A 20,892-nucleotide genomic window follows, 5' to 3' on the forward strand; every position below is an offset into this window, starting at 1 on the left:
TGCAGGACCATTACATGGATAAAGTTGTAAAACAGACTCCTCCATGCAAACTGGGAAGGGAGGTGGAATGAAAGTTTGAAAGGTTTATAGGAACTCAGGCTTGTTTCCTTTCATGCGCAGTCAGTCCCACATTAATTTGGTCTCCTCTTGAGACAGACTTGTGTATTTGTATTTTGAATAAAAGGTGGAAGGGGAGGGTGACAGCAAAGAAATTGTACATGGATAATGAAAAGCTCATTTAATAGTCTTTAAAATTAATTTTACTTTTCTAATAAATTGTTGAGGGAGCTCTTTTGTCACATCATAAGTAATGGTGGGTCACATTCCTGGGTTTATAGAATTTAAAGCCTACATTTGTTATGATCAGGTAGCTTTATCTTTAGCAGAACATCAGTTATAGAAATTCACCCAGTAATTCCTGCACAGATCTCATGTTATAAATTCATGTGCTAAGGCTTATGTTCAGGAAGCCATCTAGTCTTGATTTAAAGGCATTGAGTAGTGCAGAAACATCACCCAAATGTAGCTCACTTTTTTATTATTTATTTAATATAAAAATATTTAAAATTCTGCTTTATTTCTCCACAACTTAATCTAGTTCCAGTTTCTTGCTTTTGTGTCTATACTAGATTGCAGTGGAGCTGCTCTGGTGTAGTTGGGAAGATTATTTTCACCCTTCATAGAATATCATAGAATCACAGAATCATAGAATCATAGAATAGTTAGAGTTGGAAGGGACCTTAAAGATCATCTGGTTCCAACCCCCCTGCCATAGGCACGGACATCCCCCCACTAGATCAGGCTGCCCAAGGCCCCATCCAACCTGGCCTTGAACGCCTCCAGGGATGGGGCAGCCACAACTTCCTTTGGCAACCTGTTCCAGTGTCTCACCACTCTCATGGTGAAGAAATTCTTCTTAATGTCCAGTCTAAATCTGCCCCTCTCTAGTTTATACACATTGCCCCTCATCCTGTCACCACAAGCCTTTATGAATAGCCCCTCTCCACCTTTCCTGTAGGCCCCCTTCAGGTACTGGAAGGTCGCTGTAAGATCTCCTCTGCACCTTCTCTTCTACAGGCTGAACAAGCCCAATTCTCTCAGCCTGTCCTTGTAGGGAAGGTGCTCCAGCCCTCCAGTCATCTTTGTAGCCCTCCTCTGGACCTGTTCCAACAGTTCCATACCCTTCTTACGTTGAGGATTCCAGAACTGGACATAGTATTCCAGATGAGGTCTCACAGGAGAGGAATAGAGGGGCAGAATCACTTCCCTTGGCCCGCTGGCCACGTTTCTTTTGATGCAGCCCAAGATACGGTTGGCCTTCTGGTCTGCACGCGCACATTGCCGGCTCATGTCAAGCTTCTCATCGACCAGCACCCCCAAGTCTTTCTCTGCAGAGCTGTTCTCAATCACATCATCTCCCATCTTGGACTGAAAATGGGGATTACCCCGAGCTGGGTGCAGGACCTTACACTTGGCAGTGTTGAACCTCATGAGGTTCTCAGAGGCCCACTTCTCCAGTCTGTCCAGGTCCCTCTGCATGACATCCTGTCCTTCTGATGTGACAACTACATCACTCAGCTTGGTGTCATCTGCAAACTTGCTGAGGGTGCACTCAATCTCGCTGTCAATATAATTGATAAAGATATTGAACAGCACCAGTCCCAGTATGGACCCCTGAGGGACACCACTTGTCATGCATCTCCGTCTGGACTTTGAGCCATTGACCACTACTCTGAATACAACCATCCAGCCAGTTTCTTATCCACTGCACCATCCACCCATCAAATCCATATCTCTCCAATTTAGAGAGAAGGATGTTGTGGGGGACCGTGTCAAAGGCTTTACCGAAGTCCATATAGATCACATCTATCAGTTTACTCATGTCAACTGCTGCGGTTACCCCATCATGGAAAGCCACTAAGTTGGTCATACAGGATTTGCCCCTGGTGAAGCCATGCTGGCTGCAATATGGTCCATTTGTTCCTCATTTTACTTTGGTGTAAAGCTACTGGATGCAAGTAGCATCTTGATGAAAAATGATCTGTCCTTAATAGTTAATTCACAAGCAACTGATTTCCCAGCACAACATATTTACAGAATTGTAAGTAGACTTCTGTCCAACTGTTTGTCTGGGATTCCTCAAAGTGGTTTTAGTTTGCCAAGTGTGGTTTGAGACGTAATTCATAATGTGGGGGATTCCAGAATGGCTGATGAGGTTAATTTTTCTTCTTGTAGATTATGATATTGTAATAGAGATATAAAGATACTCTTTTTAGATATGCAAGATGTAAAGAAAAAGAATTGTAAAGAATAACTTTGAAAAAAAAATCTGTAGTTATATTTATTATATAGGAATCAGGAGCCCTGTTTTGCAGTGATAGTCCCCATGCTTACCACAAAGTGCTGCTTCCACTGACCTTGTTAAATTTATGTCATCAAAGGATAACCGTCTGATGTCATTAGTACTCTGAAGACTATTCATTAATATAGATCATTACTTCTATATTTAAATATTGTATAAATGTTTATGCAGTGAGCAGGGAAAAGGAATTTGTTCTGTTACAGGAATGCACATGCTAGAGGGTTTATAGAATGAGAATTTGTGTGCTTTAGACCAAAAGTAGGGTTCAGAGTAATTGGATTTCTAACTTGCAGAAAGAGACAGTTTATCTGTGTGCTACTTATGTTGTCAAGGAAAAGTACTTGATACTAAGCACTGTGTGTCCACTTCTTTGCCAGTGGACTAGTACTTCAACACAGTACCTCTTCTTTCCTCAATGACAGAAAAAACACGATAATTGACATTTAAGACAGAATCTTTTTTCTTAGTTGGGAACCAGGATCATTCTCAGCTTGCTAAACTCACAGCATCAACACTGGTTTCCGTAGACATAAACCCGTGTTTCTTACACCCAGCCAGAGCGGCTGCATTCAGCTGCTAAGGATATCATGTGCAGCCACCATGCAAAAGCGCACTTTAGTTACTCAGTTGTCTTTCTGTGTTGGCAATGCTGTGGCTAGTTTGGATTGGCTGTGGCTAAATCTGTGATCATAGGAAAAACATGCATAAAAACTTCTGATCTGAAATGATTGGCAAAGGAACTGTTCTAGGCTCTTTAAAACAAGCACACTTTGCTTGTTTAAAAATAAACCTTGCTTCCCTATTTGGGAACACCCTCCTCTTTCTACCTGCAGATACATTTGCCTTCCCCCACTCCAGTCTTCCCCAATAATAATGGCACAAGCATTAGCGGATCAAGCAACTGCTCGGCTATAAAATACCCTGGCTGAGTGCTCTTTCAAAAGCTTTAACTTAGGATCACCTCTCGGATCATCCAGGAAGAATACCTATTCATAGCCCAAGGATTTCTGGCAATTCACAGCTACTTTACGTGCATGGGAAGCAGGCAAACATTTATGAGTGAAAGGTAGTGAAAGGAAGCGAAAACCAAGGAAAGTGCTGAGTTTTCCATTTCTTTTTGATTCCAGATCAATATCCAGTCCACTCCTGGGAAATACACTCCATGCAAATGAAGTGCATAGGATTTCTAGCCAAGTGAAAAACACCAGCTAGTGCTATGTAAATGAATGGGCTTTCTGCCCATTCTGGCTGAATCTGTGACAACAGAACAGCTGAGCAAAGGCCCTTCAACAGCAATTGGTACCAATGTGGTTGCGCTTCCACAGTCCTCTTGTACCTGTCTGTATACACTGGCAAGTACGCTTTAAGTCTCATCTTGTGGCAAGCATATTGACTCAGAAGAGAGAACATCTAGACAGAATTTCACGGTCTCCCTTTGTCTCCAGTGTGATTCTGGGCAAGGAGCTGGAGTGGCTTATTTTTCACCCAGCCTCACATGCCTGAATGTGAGTCAGTTCTCTCAGAGCTCCCTTTACTGCCCATGAAGAAAACCGGCCAACATTGAGAACACGTTTATCAGTCTCTTTCAGACATCTACAAAGAAGTTTACATTTAGTCAGATGAAACCGACACTTAGCACCAGACTTTAAAATGCATTAAGATGTCCAATGATGTAGACAGATACACAGTGGACATATCAAAAGATGGCAGAGACCACTCTAGGCTATTTTCTGTACCACAAGGACACAAAATACCTTTAACAATCAGTCTCTGAGCCTCTGGATTAATGATGCTAGCCTACTGGACATAGGAGCCCTAGACGCTGGAAATCTATACCACTAAATGGTGGTAATGGTTGCTAGCAGTGTTGGTTGGGATGGTTGCAAGCAGTTTGGACCTGACTGAACAAACGTTCTTCTGGGCAATTCCTGGATGGAGTTTGGGTGCCAAAGACAGACCGTTTGCTGGTAGGTGACTTGGTTGCAGCTTGGTTGTTAGAGGCTAAGAAATATTGGTAGGGTAGATGTAGGCCCTTCTGGGCGAATAGTCGCCAGTGCTGTGGAATGCCTGCAGCCTTGGCCATAGCCTGTATGTCCCTGTTCCTTGTTTATTAAATCGTGGCCATAGCATTCCCTGCCTTGGAGTTGTTTATGAGAATAAGCTAAACCTTGGGGAAGAGTGCTGAGCCAGGGCAGTTTACAGCAGGAACAGTTCTTTGCACACAGCTCTACAAACGCTTGTGTCTTTATCACTGGGGGAGACTGGGAGGGGGAAGGTAAATGTGTCTGCAGGTAGAAAGAGTGGTGGCAGCAATTGCTTTAAACCAGCACTGCTTCAAATGACCCCCTGTCGACTTCGCCTGCCAATCCCTGATCCTGTGCATAGTTCTGTATAGTGGCTTCAGGGAACAAAGGCTTTCCTTAAAAAAATCAGACCTTGCTCAGATAAAACTCCCACTCATGCCTCAGGGAGTTTTGCATGACGAAGGATTACAGGATGGTGTCCAAGCTTTGCAGTGTGTACAGCTTGTAGCTGCTTTTCAGTTTTGTGGATGAGTAAGACTGTGCCCATTTAGAGGGAAATTTTGTTTCTGTTTGCTTCTACTTAGTTTGCTGGAAACTTTTTTTACTGTCCTCTTTTGTAGGCTAGAGATGGGGCTTTTGAGTAACGTACAGGTGAAGAGAAAGAGCACCCACCAGAAGGAGGTGGCTTGGGTGAATGTGGAAAGGAGAGGCCTTTGAAGATCTTAGTAGGCAAGGGGTAGCATTTGAGTTTCCTAAGTTGCCCATACTCCCACCCATATGAGCCCCAAGGCTTCAGAAGTGAGTAGTTACTCGGCCCTGGCAGGGATGCTGTTAAGCCTGAGCTCAGCCTGTGAGTCTGTTTAGTGTTTGGGGAATCCCAAGATTTCTTTTGCCCCTCCTTTTCTGGTGTGGCAGGTATGCTGCGTCATGTCTTTAGTTTCTCTGAGTCTGTGATTACTTACTGTCATTTTGTGTGAGCAAAGCAAGCAGATGTTACAATACCTCCCTCATCAGCGTGTCCTGTAGTTTCTGTTTCCTTGGATGAAGCACTAAAGCAGTCACTTCAGGGCCAGAGAAGTGGTCCCCATTTTGTCGGCTGGAAGGTAACTAGTTAAAATCTAACCAGCAGTCTCACACCCAGTGCCTGACAAGAACAGTCTTTGAAGACTATTAAGAAAATAAAAATTCCCTGCTCTGTCATATAATGGAAATGAGTATACTTCAACAGCCATCCACTCTAATCTGTTAGCCAGCCCTTAGCAGCTTACCAAGCCTGTATTTAACCTATTTCCCTAATGGCAATTAAGAAATGTTTTCATTTCCCAGGGAGAGGATTGCCAATGAAATCCCTCTTTCTCCCCCAATCCCCCATTCTGTGGCTCTGTTCTCTCCTCTCTTCCCCACACCCCAGCTCCTTCTTCCTTAGCCCAAGGCATCCAAAGCATTCCCCGTGTGTTTGGGTAGCATGCAGTGAGGAAGAAATGATTAAGCAGCTGAATGTTTGAAATCCAGCTAAATGCACCGATTATTATCTGCTTAGGGCTTTCTTATCTCGAACTGTGTGGTGCTTAATGGCAGGCCCATTGTTTTCAGCTCAAAGGTATTAATGAAAGAATCAGGGCAGCAGGCTGATGTCATAGGTGGCTGCAAGGTGACTTGCTGCACTGATTTCCCTTACTCCACCCCTTCACAAGTCCTTTCCAAGTAGTTCAGGAAAAGGGTTGGTATTTTTAGCGGGGGGGGGGGGGGGGGGGAGGGGGGGAGGCAGCCAGGTTGTATTTGTGTGTCTGGTAAAAGGATTGCGGAGGCTCCTAAATATCCTGCTTAAAAGATGTACTCTCTTAGCTTCTGCTCTACTTTCTCGCCTCATAAAGACTCTGAACTGCTGGACTGGATCTCAGTCTGAAAGCGGCCCTTGTTCACACCTGCCCTAGGCACTGGCCAGCAGACTACACTTTCTGTTCTGACCTATATCCAAGGTGAGGTTTCCACTTTGCCTTTTCCATGTGAAGAATGAGCTGTGAGTAAGCAGCTGCTACCAAGGGTTACTTCTTGAGGTGGGTGTAGCCCCCAGGATGATGCACAATTTAATGGACTGCTTATGCAGTCAAGTGTCGGTTGTACTTTTTCTCACTTTTCAGAATTAAATTATGTTTATTTTTTATAACTGGACATAGTTATTAGATGCAAAGTGGTGTATGTTTGTCTCTCTGAGGTGGGATATGAGAGTTTTCAGTTTTCCTATTATATGGCACAAGCAGGGAAAAAGGTGAAGATTCAGATTTTATTGTCATTGTGTTTTAATCATACATTGTTATTTCTGTAATTCTTTATGTGACAGTTTTAATCTGACATTGCCTTCTTTTTCATCAAACCTGAAAAACGTGCTGCTTTCTTTGACTTAAAACTTAAAGAATTAATAGTATTTCTCTACACTGCAGAACTTAGTATCACACTGCCTACAGAAGTGGTAAACAGAAATAAAATTTCATCAGGGACTTTGAAGAAAGATGTGTTACCAGGAACTGACTTGTGAAGCTTTTGTGATTTCTGGAACAATAAAAGAAAAACAGGGTTTAGACAATGGTGTCAGAAGGTAGCAGGTAAATGAGTTCTTGTGTGGATACATATCCAAGCAGGTCTCAGACAAGAATAAAAAATAATGCTCTTTTTTTTTTCATTTTCATGAGACAGTCTTTTTGTGTAGTATGTAATTTAATCAGAAGTCTTCATGACTACAGTGAAAATTAATGTCTTTGTTGGCATGTGGTCAGTTTTCCATTCCGCAAAACAGTCTTACCTAAATGAATGAATGATGAGTTTACTCCTTTATCTTATTTTTGATTGCTTGTGTTTATTTTTCCCCATTTCAGTTTAGTTTTGGCCTGGTGACCACACAGTAGCTTTCACTACTCACTGGAGTATTTTGTGCCTGTTGAAGGAGCTGTCTAGCAAAGGCCAGACCTCAGAAGAGAAAGCAGAGGCAGAGAAAAGAGGGGCGCTGAATACCCACATATGCGTCAAAGCCAGCTGCTGTCTCTGTTAAGCAAATCATCAAGCATAGAAGTGTTCCCTTAAATTTGTTTTTTTCTCTTTTTTTTTCCTGAGGAAGAAAACCCAAACTGTAACACTAGATTGCCTTTCTTCCCCCCGTTTTGACTTTTACTCATGGCTGGTTTTTTTGCCATTGGAAATGAAATCAGATAGCATTCTGAAAGAAAAAATGGAGAACATTCTAAAAATGGTAGCTGAGTTGCACCAAAAGTGTTGAGTGAACTGATGGGCACTCCAGTGCCCTCCTCTCCCTCCTCCTTCCCCGGTTCTGTAGGTTCAGCTGTAAAAACCTATTGAAATGTGAGATTACCAAACTGAAGCAATCAGTCTGAAATGATTAAGGAAGACGACTGTTCTTTTCTTCAGGTGGCCAAAAGTCATCTTGCTTGGAGTCACTTATTTTCGAGCTTACTGTTTCTGTCTTTCTAAGTTTGTGTTTCCTATTAAAATCTGAGAGCGCTTTACCTTGTATGTAAGCTTGTATGTAGAAACCATCACCAGTAGTTACAAGAAGTGGGGTCGGTCTCTCCCCTAAAATTATGTTGAGATTTGTTGAAGGAAAAAGTGTTTGTTTATTTCTTCAGTAATTTACCAGGCTATGTGTCAAACCTAGGGTGAAATTTTGTTTGCTGAACTTATCTTAAACATCAGGAGGGGAGGAAGGTTCTGTTTAAAGGTCAAAGTGTTTCAGGATTTCAATTCCTGATATATTTTTTACCTTTAAAGTTTTCCTTTGCCCCACCCAGACCTCGGACCTTGTAAGTATTTCAGATGTCTTGCACATGTTCATCTTGTATTGAAATTTTTGAAACAACTCTACATTAAATCCCAGGATAGTTACATATCCACATACCTATTATCAGCTGCTGCGCACAAACATGACTCTGGAAGAAATTTGGTGTTTGAGGTTGGAGGAGAATGCTGGAGCTGACAAAATTCAGATGCTAATGATAATTAATTTATGTAGTGGCAAAGATAGGTGCACTGCCAGTTGCTTTACAGGCAGATAAGATCTGGTTTCTGCTTCAGTGAGTTTACAATCTGAGGCCCTGGTATTGCAAATAGTTATGCACATGAGTTATGCCACTGAGTGCAGTGACACTACTCATGCATGTGAAGTTACTCACCTGTAGTGAGCATATCTGTGTACTGTTTCAGCTACATTAGCTTTTCAATTGATTTGAGTCAGGAATTGTTCAGTGTGATAGTGAACTTGTTTAGTAAGCTCTTAGTCAAAAGTTAAAAGAAGATACAGGAGTCACCTTTCCTTAAAGGAATTGAAAACTGAGGTATTTCCATGAAGTTTTTTTAGGATGCAGACAATCCATGTTAGATTGGCACTTCATGTCACACTGGCTTAAATTATGTCTATTTGCTTACAAGTCACACAGGATAAAAAAATCACCTGATAATTGGAAGGGAAAAGTGTTATTCCCCTTCCTCATTTGTTGTGATGCTGATCTTGGGGCCACATTAAGAGTGTTTCCAGTGAAATTACTTTCAAGTCTGGGAAAATTTAATCAGCCGAGGCCTTGGTAGCTGTAAATTTGTGGCAGCAGTCCCTAATTTATCTTGTAATTCTATGACAGGCTCTGAATTGCCCGTATTTGGCCAGGGATCACCTCAGTGGACAGTTAATGAAAGAGTAGAGGGAACCTGAAGGTCAGTCAAACTGAATTCTTTTTTCTTCCTGAATGTGTCTTTTTTTTATTGTAACCTAGCTTTCTTTGTAAAATTCATTAAACAAAGCCTGGTTTTGTTTCTTTCAAAGGCAAATACATCACCCCCTGTTTATCTGCCTTCTTTCCTTGAAGCATTTATAAAATAGCCCCAAAAGTCTCAAAATAGATGTTTCTGCTGAAATTACTAGACAGAACTACACTCTAGCTAATTTGTATTTCTTGTCTGAGTGTGGTTGTGAGAATAAAACTGTAACAGATGCTACAACCAGGTATGTTTTTGAGAGCGGAATTTGTGCATTGACATGTAAATCTGATCTCAGTACAATGAGAAGACTTTAGTTATTGGCTCAAGCTCAGAATAAATTGATTTGAACTTCAGAAGACTGTGAGACTGCAATCAAAATAGCACCAGAAAATGCTTTTGGGTACGCTGGGTTCAGACTAACCAGCAGATAAGCTGAAATAGCTTTTGTTTATTTGAACCCTATAGTAAATGAGTACTGACTTAGCAAAGCACAGGATTTTATTGTGACATGTATAGCATAACAGATATGTTGAAAATAAAATGGTAACAATAAAAACAGAGAGGCATGTAATAAAAATTATAATGGCCTTTTCTTTTTCTTCTTTCCTCTTTCTTATTTAATAAAGTAAGTGCCTCTTAACACTGTTTTGTCCTACCCAGTATCTTTTCTTTATTCGGAGGACAACAGCCTTACCTTTGTTTTATCTCACTCATTTTCTCCCTCAGAATACCTTATGTTATAATCTTCTCCCTCCACCTCACTGCTCCACCCTTTTTGCCTCCTTTTTCTACGTTTTTCCTATTGCTTCTTTATCCTTCATTCCGAATTCAGAGTTTCTTTCCCCTATTCAGCCTGTGTCAGAAACAAATTTGTAGGGCTTACCGTCCTGTGACACTTCAAGATCAAGTGTTTTGAATGACCACTCTAGCTTCAGAGGAAAAGGAAGCATTGGTAGATGAAGTAGTGTCTTTTCAGCGCCTGAGCTCCAAGTATCCTTCTAGTCACAACAAAATCACTGCTACTTCCTCTCAGGCTGAATTCAAACCCCTTTGCAACTCTTAAGAAGCTTCATTTATTATTAAACTAAAACTACAAAGTGAAACAGGAAACAAACAGGAGATAGGAAAAGTGGGTAGAGAAGTCCACATTCTGTCTGGAGTACAAGGAAAAATTTAAAAAAGATCACAGAATCACAGAATGACCTGAGTTGGAAGGGACCCACAAGGATCCTTGAGTCCATCTGCTATCCCTGCCTAGGACAACCCCAAAATTTACACAATATGTTTGTGGGCATCGTCCAAATGTTTCTTGAATGTCATTAGGCTTGACTGCTTCCCTGGGGAGCCTGTTCCAGTGTTCCACCACCTCTGAGTAAAGAACCCTTTTCTAATATCCAACCTAAACCTCCCCTGGCACATCTTGGTCACCACAGAAAAAAGATCAGCTCCTCCTCCTTTCCTTGTGAGGGAGCAGTAAACTGCTATGAGGTCCCTCCTCATAAAGATTTAGAGATGAGTTTATTTTTCCAAGTACGTTTAATTTAAACTAGCCGTAAAAATTACCTGTGTTTTATGGTTATGTTCTAGTCAAGCCCTTACTGTAAATACAGTACAACGAGCTCTTCTATTTGTAAACTTAGTATTTAATGTCACTTTTTAATAGGCTTCTGAAGCACGTCCATTCAATTCTGATACATCAGTGGTCATCACTGCAGGACTCGCTACTTAGTATGCATGAGCTGTGCCTGTCTGGTACAGTGGGACATCTCTGTGTGGCTGTGACCACTGTTTGCCATTTACCAGCACCAGGGGATTTCCAGCATTAGTGCTTTTGCAGATCACAGATGTGGTACGGGAAGCAATATGATGCCTTTAAATCGGCCATGCTGTTGCATCTCTGCAGTCAAGAGAGGGTTTTGACCATCCTGAACCCTTTCAAAATGATGCCAACACAATCTCAGTCAAATCCTGTGGAACAAAAATGGTCTTTGTTCTTGCACAAACCAGTGTGGAGAACAAAGTGGCCTCTCACAGCATTAGCAACACCCCATTTCTACACGTGCTGAATTTCCAATATTTGTTCAAGAAGCCCTTCTGAGAAGGTTGATTGGAAGTGATCAGGGTTGGTTTGCATCTTGATCTTGTGTATTTCTTTTTAAATTAGAAGAAGTGGTCATATTTGAAATGCTGGATTTGGCAGTAACAGCATAGTAACAAAATTGCTTGAAGGGGGACATGAAAAATTTCTGTTTATTTGTGGAAAGCTATTGTTAATTTAATATAATTGGGTGTCAAGCTTCAAAAACCATCATACACTGTGTTTATAAAGTACTTCTATTAATGATGTAAAAAAAATCCAATAACAACTCAAACTTTTCATTGTGAGAGGAGAATAATATTAGTGCCTTTCCTGACAGGGTTTTCTTTTCACGAAGGATTCCTCTATGGAACACTAATCAAGTCCATTCAGAAAGGCCTTAATTAATTTAATTAAAATCTGTCAGATCAAACTGATTAGCCTGACATCCAGCCTGGTGGGAGGAAAGAGGCAAGTACACACGTTTTAACTGTGTTGAGGTGGACTTTCCGTCTGCATTCAGAGATGTATGGCCGCTGTGGTGATCAAAGCCGTCTTTCATTGTCATCAGAATAAACGTTGTGGCTCCCCCAGGCAAGTGATCCAGTTTCTTTTTGTTAGAATATATTTCATACCTTCACAGCCCTGGCAGCTCAGGAGGGGCGGCAGATACCTGGCTCTATGTATGATTGAAGGGGAGCACCGGGTGACCTTTTCCACCCTTTTGACAACAGGAATACACATTGAACATTTTTCATCCCTTTGCCATCCTCTGTCTTAGCCGTTGGCCATGACCACTGCCGAAGGGGCGGGAGAGAGACAAAGGCCATGTTGACAGAGGTGGCTGTGCGTGCTGGCAGGGAGCATGGGTATTATCGCAGTAGCGCTTTCCAAGGAACAGTATGTCCACGTAGGTCTTCCTTTCAAGGACTGAACTGAAGTGGGAGCTGAGGAACTGCACCGTCTGCAATCTGGCTGTGCTCTTCTAAAATATGAGGAACCTCCTCAACCACATAGGCTTCTTAATCCTACAGCTGCTAATAATGATGTGTGGTTTCTATGGTAAACATCAGGGCAGTCAATGCAATCTGTGTCTCTAGCCCTTTCCACTTCCCCTACCCCACACATGTACTTCTGGAGCATCTCTCGTCTTCAAAGGTTTTGTTATAAACACTTTTATCCATCGTTATAGTGGGATGGATCCATCAAAAGGGTAATAGCTAGTAAATGCTCAGGTTTTTAGGCCCAAATCCTGCAGGCGCTTCAGCATATGTTTTAGCTTTAGGTACTGTAATTCAGGCTTCAGCAGAACCATTCACAGTGCATGAAGTTTAGCATATGTGTAAGTTAGGAACTGGCAAGATTAAATAGCATTCCTGTTTGCTAGAAATAAGATGAATGAAGGCAGTGACCCCAACTACAGAGGAACAACAGTTCCTGAAGGAAGAGCAGCAGCAGCTCATGTGAAAGACTTGTCAACAGGAGAACTGCTAGTGACACGTGTTTGGTCTTCATTTGCGAAAAGGACCCTTCTGCTGGCAAAATGTTAATGGGCCAGTTTCTCTGGGGGTGGAAGGCTTCTGTGGGCACACATGTAACATCTTTCTGCATTTAGCAGCATGTATCCGATACCCAGTACTTGGGTTCATCCAAAGTTTTTGCCAGTCAAACAATAGAGATGACTGTTAGACAAAATCGAGTCACCAAATTACAGAATCTCAAAATGGTCGGGGTTGTAAGGGACTGCTGGAGATCATCTAGTCCATCCCCAGTGCAAATCAGGTTCACCTAGAGCAGGTTGCACAGGAACACGTCCAGAAGGGTTTAGAATACCTCCAGAGAAGGAGATTCAGACACATTTTGTCTGCAGATATTTTGCCTTACTTAAAACTTCCTGATCATTTCTAGACATGTCAGTTGAATTGATACAGATGTCCTCAAAACAGGTGAGTTAGCTTTAGGGTGAACACTGAGCCTGAAGTAAAAAGGGTATGTTTGGTCAATTTAGAATCTTACCACTGGAAAAGTACACTTTATGGAATGATTCAGGCTCATGAGGGTAGGGCAGGCAAATGCTTAAGAAAATAAGCCACTAGCAAATATTTGTCTTTTTGAAAATAATATAGTATTTTTCCTTCTCTGCTAGATAAGTCTGAGCTTAGCTATATAGGCTTCTACTTTCTTCTACCTGCCAAGGTCTTTTTGATTCTGATTTTGTATTACCTCCATGCTGGCCCAAGAATCCACCCATGATGAGACCTTTTTGTTAGGGAATGTATTACATGGTGTCTGCTTGATCTCTGTTGATCATGATTAACTAATCAGTTTCTTCCTAGTGGAGTAACAGAGACTTTTTTTTTTTTCTTCTTTCTTTTACCAAGGTTTCCCTTCCCTGGTATCTTCCCAATTTCTTCATTATTTTTGTCTTAAGAGAATAAAAAATCTGAACTCTATTCCACTGTACTCATTAAAATGGATTCTGCTCTATATTTTACATATAAAATTGTCAGGTATCTAGCTTGAAAAACTTCCAAGATTCCAATCGTATAACTAAAAGTGAGCAGTTAGTTAAACACATTGTTATAATGCATGTTTGTAAATATAAATGGGCAAAAAGAAGGAAATTTGAAGAGGTATTTCTTAGTAGGATTTCATAAAATTTCCCATAAAGCAACTGTACTAACTGCATGTACTTACTTAAATCAGTGATTTTTATTTTTATTTGTTCTTCATCTTTTCCTTTCAGCTAGCCTAATATTTGTGAGGAAATAACACTGGACATTATTGATCTATTTTTTTCTTTTCTTCCTGGCTCGTAGGTCACAGTTTAGGCCCTAGTTCAGCAAAGTACTTAAGAAGAGGCTTATCTTTAAGCACATGTTCAAGTCTCAGCGGAGTAAATGAGAATTAAGCAAATACTTAAGTACTTTACTGAATAGGGATAGAATTAAGATGTAGTTGAATGTTTTGCTGAATCAGGGCCTTAAAATTAAAAATTAATCTTATTTGTGCTACAAAGATTGAAAAGCTAGGCACTAGATTTGGATCTTGAATTAATACAAAAGAAGAACAGGGTAGAACAACTGTCACAAGAAGAAGAGTGTATAGGTGTAAACATGAGGTAAAGCTGGGATTGTTAAAATTGCAGGTAGGACAGAGGAGAGTTGTGCGTTCAGTTCCTACGCCTGTTTCACACTAAATTACTGGAGACGGACAATCCCTTTCGCTTCAGTCCTGGCCCTGGTGAGCCCTGGCATACATAAGAAGCCCTATAATAGTAATAGCTGCCGTGCTAAATCTAAAGTTGAAGGAGAAGGAGCTTTGTCTTTCTAAGCCTCAATACATACTCTATTTGTCCTGTGAAGTAAAGGTAATGCCACTTCCCTTCTTTCACTTTGTCTTTCCTTCCTCTATCTGATTGCAAACCCTTTGAGGTGATGAGGTTTCTTTCTGTGCATTTACATGATGCCTGGCACGGTGCTCTTGCTTGTGGCTTCTAGATGATTTTGTAATAAAAGTCCGTAATAATAAATCTTATGCTTTTGGCTTGACAAAGTAATTTGTGTGACGTGACAGACTATCATCACAGCTAAATTTTTGTCAAGATTTAGGTTAATACAAAATAATGGCAGCACTAAGTAGTTTTCTGACTACTGCGAGTAACTTGAGAGACTCTGGAAAAAAAGTTTTCCCTCTTTTTTAGGAAGTCACCTGCAGTTTTCAGCCTTCGGAGTTGAGCAGCTATGGATGAATGTAGGGGAACTTTTGCCTGGACTGGTCTTAGGGATGTTTGTTAATAATTCTAGATGCAAACATCTAGTATGAGTTTTTAGTGCCCGTAAATTCCTTCTGAGCAGCTTTTGATGTTGATAATAAAACATTTGAGTTGTGTAACTGAAGTATTTGACAACTGTTGCTTCTACAAACGTGGAGCTTGTACCCAGGGTTGGCTCAGCATGCATCATGGTGTTCTGTATTAGGGTAGCTGGCATTACCCTTTAGCAATGCTTAAAGAAGACTGACTCAAGTGCTCCTCTTAAACTAAACTTCACTTAAGGATACCTTAACAAGTATGCATAGTGAGTATAATATGACCTGTATCAGTGCTAGCTAATGGTTAACCGGCTCTGTTGAACCTGTGCTCCTTAAACAAACACTATCAGTGTAGGATGAGTTAGTTGTCTTATTTCTGCAGACAGGCATAGTGCAGGCTGGAGACTAATGCTTTCTTCTTAAAAGTAGAAGACAGCAGGAGGGCTTTCACTGCCTGCTCAAACAGGGAAGGGAAGGAAGGCATCACGTTACTAGAGCTGCTATTTTCAAATAAAGACAGGAGGGATGAGGGCAGTGAGATTTCCCAGTATGTCCTGAAGTTCGCAGGGTGGCTGACCTCAACTCAGCTGTTACTTTGGTTTTTTAACAGATTGTTGTCTGAGCAGGTGCTTGAAGCAGTATAAAGCTTCTCAGGAAGTTGGTGTAAGTCTGCTTTCATGCTTTGAGAAAGGGGAGAGAAATAGGCGAGATCATGCTTTACATGGGAGTTTACTGTGTGGAGATACTCTGTACGGTGAAAGAAGGGGCAAGATAGTGCTGAAATTTTGAGCTTTCTGTAGAAGGCAAAAACCTAGTAGATCAGGTGAGTCAAAACTCTGTGGATCTTGCTTATATGTTGGGGGCTTTGAAAACTTTGTGGAAATTGTTTGTCGTAAGGCATATGGGATAACAGTCTTGTTCTCCGAACTTTTACCAAGGCAAAAATTTACATTTTTTATATGAGAGAAACCTCTTACTCAAGCACAGTTCTTGAATTGATAGCATTGCATGGTCAGGTCAGCTTGATTAATCATCTTGGCTAATAAATGGGTTGAGTTAGTACCTTTAATCTGAACAGTTCTTGAACTGTTAGAAAAATGGTGATACTGTTTGAGTTGTAATTGTGACTTTTTTTAAAAAAAATGGCAAATGCAAATCCCCTCTACACATTTGAAATAAGAAAAGTAGGCTTTTGTTGAGCATAAGCAAATTATTCATTCCTACAGGTAGCAAATGAGAACTTGGAGACAAAGGCTTCAAAAGCGCATCTAGAGCCAAACCAATGTATTTTGGTTTTTCACAGGTATGGGCACAGTAAGTTGGTATTTCAGTTTTTTGACCATGCCTAGTAGGAGATATAGTAAGTACTTAGGAAATTGTCTCTGTGTGATTGTTTTTACAGACTAACTTTTCCTCCCTTGATGAATTAAGTGACCTTCCCTTACAAACAAATGAGATTGTTAGCTTTGAATGAAGTAATGGATTTATAACTGTATAGCATCTACTGCTCACAATAGAAGCCTCTGTTCAGGACAGAGTTTAGAATTTGACGCATTTAAGGTATTTTTATTGACCAGATAAAAATTCTTTGTTAAAACATTGTTAGGCATTCAGCACCCTCTTCATTTATGTTATCCTTGCACTGGTGTAAGTATATTTAATTCAATGACGTTCCTCATAATTTAGAGAATTAAACATGTGACAAGAAACAAAATGATGAGAGAATGAAAAGATAACTTTCTTTTTTATTTTTGTGTTGTTTATTAACAGTATACTTCACTTGACTTTGGTTGCACAAAAGCTGTCAATTAAGTTAATATTAAATGTCACTTTCTAGTTAACATGTCATGAAAGCCTCTAGGGCACATAATGATTATTTTAAGAATCTTTCATTCACAAAATAAAATACGTAGCCATAAATATTTTCTTATTTAGTCTTTTTAGGTTATTATCAAGGAATAAAAATTTTATTTGTAGCTTGTAATTATTTTGTTAAAATATTTATCTTCACAGAATTAATGCACGAGTATGGTTTGTTATGATAATTGATTTATAATGGAGAATGAAATAAAAGTGAAGATATTTTAAAAAGATCAATGAGATATTGACAGGCCTGAAACACAGATGTTTTTTATTTTTTTTGTGAATTCTCCAGTCAATTTTTTCTTAGGCAGAAAAATCACACTTGGACTGTTTCTATGAATTATTTTATTAACTGCAGAAAATTTAAGATTATAGATAAAAATTTTTTAAGTGACTCTGAAATTAGGGATCTGGAATGAGAGGCAGTTTTTGGACTCCTTTTGGACAAGAACAGTGTTTGTTAAAGAAAAATGCATTAGCTGTTTTGCTGGGAAATTCCTCTTTTAAGCATAGCAAAGTTTTATAAATATTTATCTCCTTAATACCTTTTTGGATTAAAGTAATAAAGTCTAAAGTGACTTCATGAATGTAAGCTTCAGGACTTTTTTGTTTCGTTTCAGTAACATCCATTTTATGGAGGCTTTATGAGTTCCAATATAGCTTCCAAATATTGACAGTGCCGGGGCTGGATAGAAAGTTCAGACCAAATCTTGAACCTCCTCGTGTTGGTTCTACAGACTGTCTGGAGTCCAAAGGTTACGAACTGCTTGTAAACTATCTCCAGAATAAAAGCCTGTGTGCCAGGACATCAGTGCGGGTATTGTGTTCTCTATTCTTCTCCTAATTTGCAGTTTCTCCCCACCCTGCCCCCGTGGATTCTCAATGGCCTGAATTGCTTCACTCTTCTTAATTCAGTGAGGCTCTGCTAATGGGTGTCAACTGAAAGCCTGTCCTGAGACCCCGAGACTTTTCAGAGATGTTAATTCGTTTAGTACTACAAAACTGAAAAAAAAAAAAAAAAAGAAAGAAAAAAGAAAAAAAAAAAGAAAAAAAGAAAAGAGTAGCTCTGAATTGTCCACTCCTGAGGCACAGAGAGTAAAACTCTGGATTCAGCTCTTTAAGTGGGTACACAGCTTTTAATGGTACTGATTTAAGAGAGCTGTTTTCTTTAACATTAAGCACCACTTACAAACGTGAGGTAACTCATGTAATTTGGTAGCAGTAAAGAGTCTCTTTGCTGCCTAATTTCGTCTGTTGAGTCTGGCAATATAAAAATGAAAGTTTGCGTTCAAAATACTCCGTACAAGGTTGACCCAGTGACTACTGAAGTCAACAGAAGTCTTCCTGTGAATCCAAATTTAAGAGTTTGCTTTGCTTAACTCTGCATGCTAAATTAAATAAGACCATTTATGTCCTTAAACGTGAGGCAGTAACACACTGCTAACTTACAGGTTTTCCTGGGTGTGGACCTTTATGGTAGGTACCTGGACGAGAATCTTCAAGCTTGAGTCAAGTGCTGAGGCTCTCCAGGTGGCTCACTGGGAGAAGATAGTGCTCAGGAGAGGACTCTCAGGAGCCAGCAAGCTCAGCCAGAAGCACCCTGAGTTCAAGCCAGCAGTAGGATTTGTGCATTTTTGCAAAGTCGAGGATGGGACATAGTCCAACTCCATCGTCTCCCAGTAAACTGAATTGCCTATCTGTGCTTTGAAGGTCCTTTGAAGATCCAGGCTCAATCTCTCAGGCAGAAATGCAAAAATTGTAGATTTCCTCAATGCTATAAAAAACTTTGGTTCTAAAACAAACATTTTTGCTTTAGGCCTTTTTCAAATAAATACTTTTGCTAGACTTACAAGTTTCCACAGGCAAACACTGTATGTATTTTATTCCAAACTGATAATTTACCTCAGTTTTAGTTCTTTAAGAAAACTTCGGCAGGGAAATGCAATTTCTCATTTTGTAAACACAACATATAGTACTTACCTCCTATAACAGTTTTTTTTTTTATCAGACATGAAAGTTCTGATAAATGGATCTAAATAATATAAAAAATATTTTTATATTTTTTTTCCCCCCTGCATCAGTGTGTGGTTTTCAGTTATGAACAAGAGTATGTAGAATCAGTGGTTCATCAAAGTGATAAAAGGTCTAGTGAAGGAAACTTATTTGAGTCTTTAACCCTGACTTGATCTTCAGTGATCAACTGAAACTTGTCACTTTATTCACCAGAAATATTTTTTTTTTAAAACAGTTTTGCCAAAAACTTTGTTTGTATCAGAATTTTTTAATGTTATGGTGATATATACTTCATGGATATACTCTTCATAGACAGCAGTGAACTCAATGTTAAAGCTTTTTACAAGGCTTTGTATGGTCTCAACTCTTAGTGAGATAATCCCAAATTTAGTGTGTTAAATATTTTCAAGAAATAGGCCTGCTGACTTTTAATTTGCAGGTCTGTTTTGTACAGCATGCGGTTTCCAGGTACTCGGTATCTCTTGTGCCGTGTAACCCATATCGCATGCACGGCTATCTAATCTTGAAGCAGGTGAGAAGCTGTAATTTGTTGGGTGTCTTATCGAAATACAGAAAACTGATGGGGAAAGAATGGCGATTAAGTCGTATTCGTCCCACAGAGCCTTATTTCTGTTTTGAAAAATAGTCAGCAATGAATGAATGATCTCCAGAGCTGGTTGTGTGGTGCAGAGGTGAGCCCTGCAATGTGAGCTGAGCTGTACAGGGCACCAGCGCCCCTTGCTCTTCAGGGGCCGAGCGTCCCCTGCACTCAGCAGCATCTGTTTGTCCAATGATGCAAGAGTTTGCTAATTAAACAGTTCACAGCAGTGTTTGGGGCAGAACCTGTGGACATTTAACCAATTGAACAATTTATTGCTGTAATTGAAGAGGTTAGCTGGTGTTTATTAACTAGCCTTCCTGTCACGTTCGAATGGCCAGACTAACCCTTGGTCCCTGGCTTGTTTTCAAGTGTCCCACTGCTAGTGTTGGCACTGCGGTTGTCGCTTCTCAGGCCGCTGTTTCAAGGCCAGAACTTTACTTATCCCCCTTTTGCAAATTCAGCAACATTTCTGGGCATTTTTTTTTTCTCACAGAAGCAAGTGCTTTATTACAAATGGAAGTACCATCCCTTTAGAGCAAAAAAAAGAGATTTTGTCTTCAAAAAAAAAAATTTGGATAATTAGGAAATTTCAGCAAACCACTTTTGAAAATGGGTGTTAGGCATAATCTCAGTGCGCTAGTTTGTTCTCCCTTTATGATCACGGTTTCTTCTGCCATCTCCATTGTCATTAAAGCGGGTTTGAGGCTTGGGTAAGGGCATCATTGCAGTGGCGATCAGCAGGACTTCCAGTCAAATCACTGAGGCACACAGTTTGGAACACAAATCTCTTCAGGGGAACAATGAGTCCTGATGGTGATAACAGGCTGCTTCTCCCCCTTACCCATGAAAGCTTCTATAACTAGAACTAATTGGCCGTTCCTAAAGTGCAGTTAGCAGGGATATTAATCTAGGCCTGACAGGTGTGAAAATGTGTTTCTTTGAGTCCATTGAAAAGACACCCTATCTGATCAGCCACAGGGGGAGCCTGAAGCAGTTGTGTCTATAAACTTGCAAGGCTTTAGTTTGTCAGAACTGAATAGCCCAGTTTTATTAATCGGTTTGAGTCAGAGGACATTAACTCAACAGAAATGGGTGGGAGGAAGTTCACTTAATACTAACATAATACTTGGTATCACTTTCATCATTGGGAAAGGAAATGCTTGCTTCCGCCTTCATGTGGGTACGGGAAGAAAAGGGAAGAGTTTTTTAAAAAAATATGTATTTTAGTTAGAAAGATACGTCAATTATTTTGCATTAGGGATCATTCAGTATGTTGTCATGTGTCAACCCCCTGCCCAGTTCACTTCCAGTGCAGTTTGATAATCTCCATTTGTAACGTTGATAATCTCCAGTTTTGCTTTTCTCTTTTAAGTCATTC

At 40.2% G+C, this 20,892-nt stretch overlaps 1 protein-coding gene across 2 annotated transcripts in view; it reads left to right on the top strand.

Moving 5' to 3' along the window:
* PRDM1 (PR/SET domain 1) overlaps positions 1-20,892 on the top strand; it is a 101,752-nt gene that overhangs the window by 32,043 nt on the left and 48,817 nt on the right. The window contains exon 1 of one of the 2 annotated variants that reach the window (XM_054062921.1): positions 6,308-6,365. The exons of the other annotated variant lie outside the window; for it this stretch is intronic. The gene's annotated coding sequence lies outside the window, so the exon portion shown is untranslated. Of the gene's footprint in view, positions 1-6,307; positions 6,366-20,892 lie in introns of those variants that run through there. 2 annotated transcript variants of the gene reach the window in all.

The sequence above is a fragment of the Cuculus canorus genome, chromosome 3 (assembly GCF_017976375.1).
Source record: "Cuculus canorus isolate bCucCan1 chromosome 3, bCucCan1.pri, whole genome shotgun sequence".
NCBI lineage: Eukaryota > Metazoa > Chordata > Aves > Cuculiformes > Cuculidae > Cuculus > Cuculus canorus.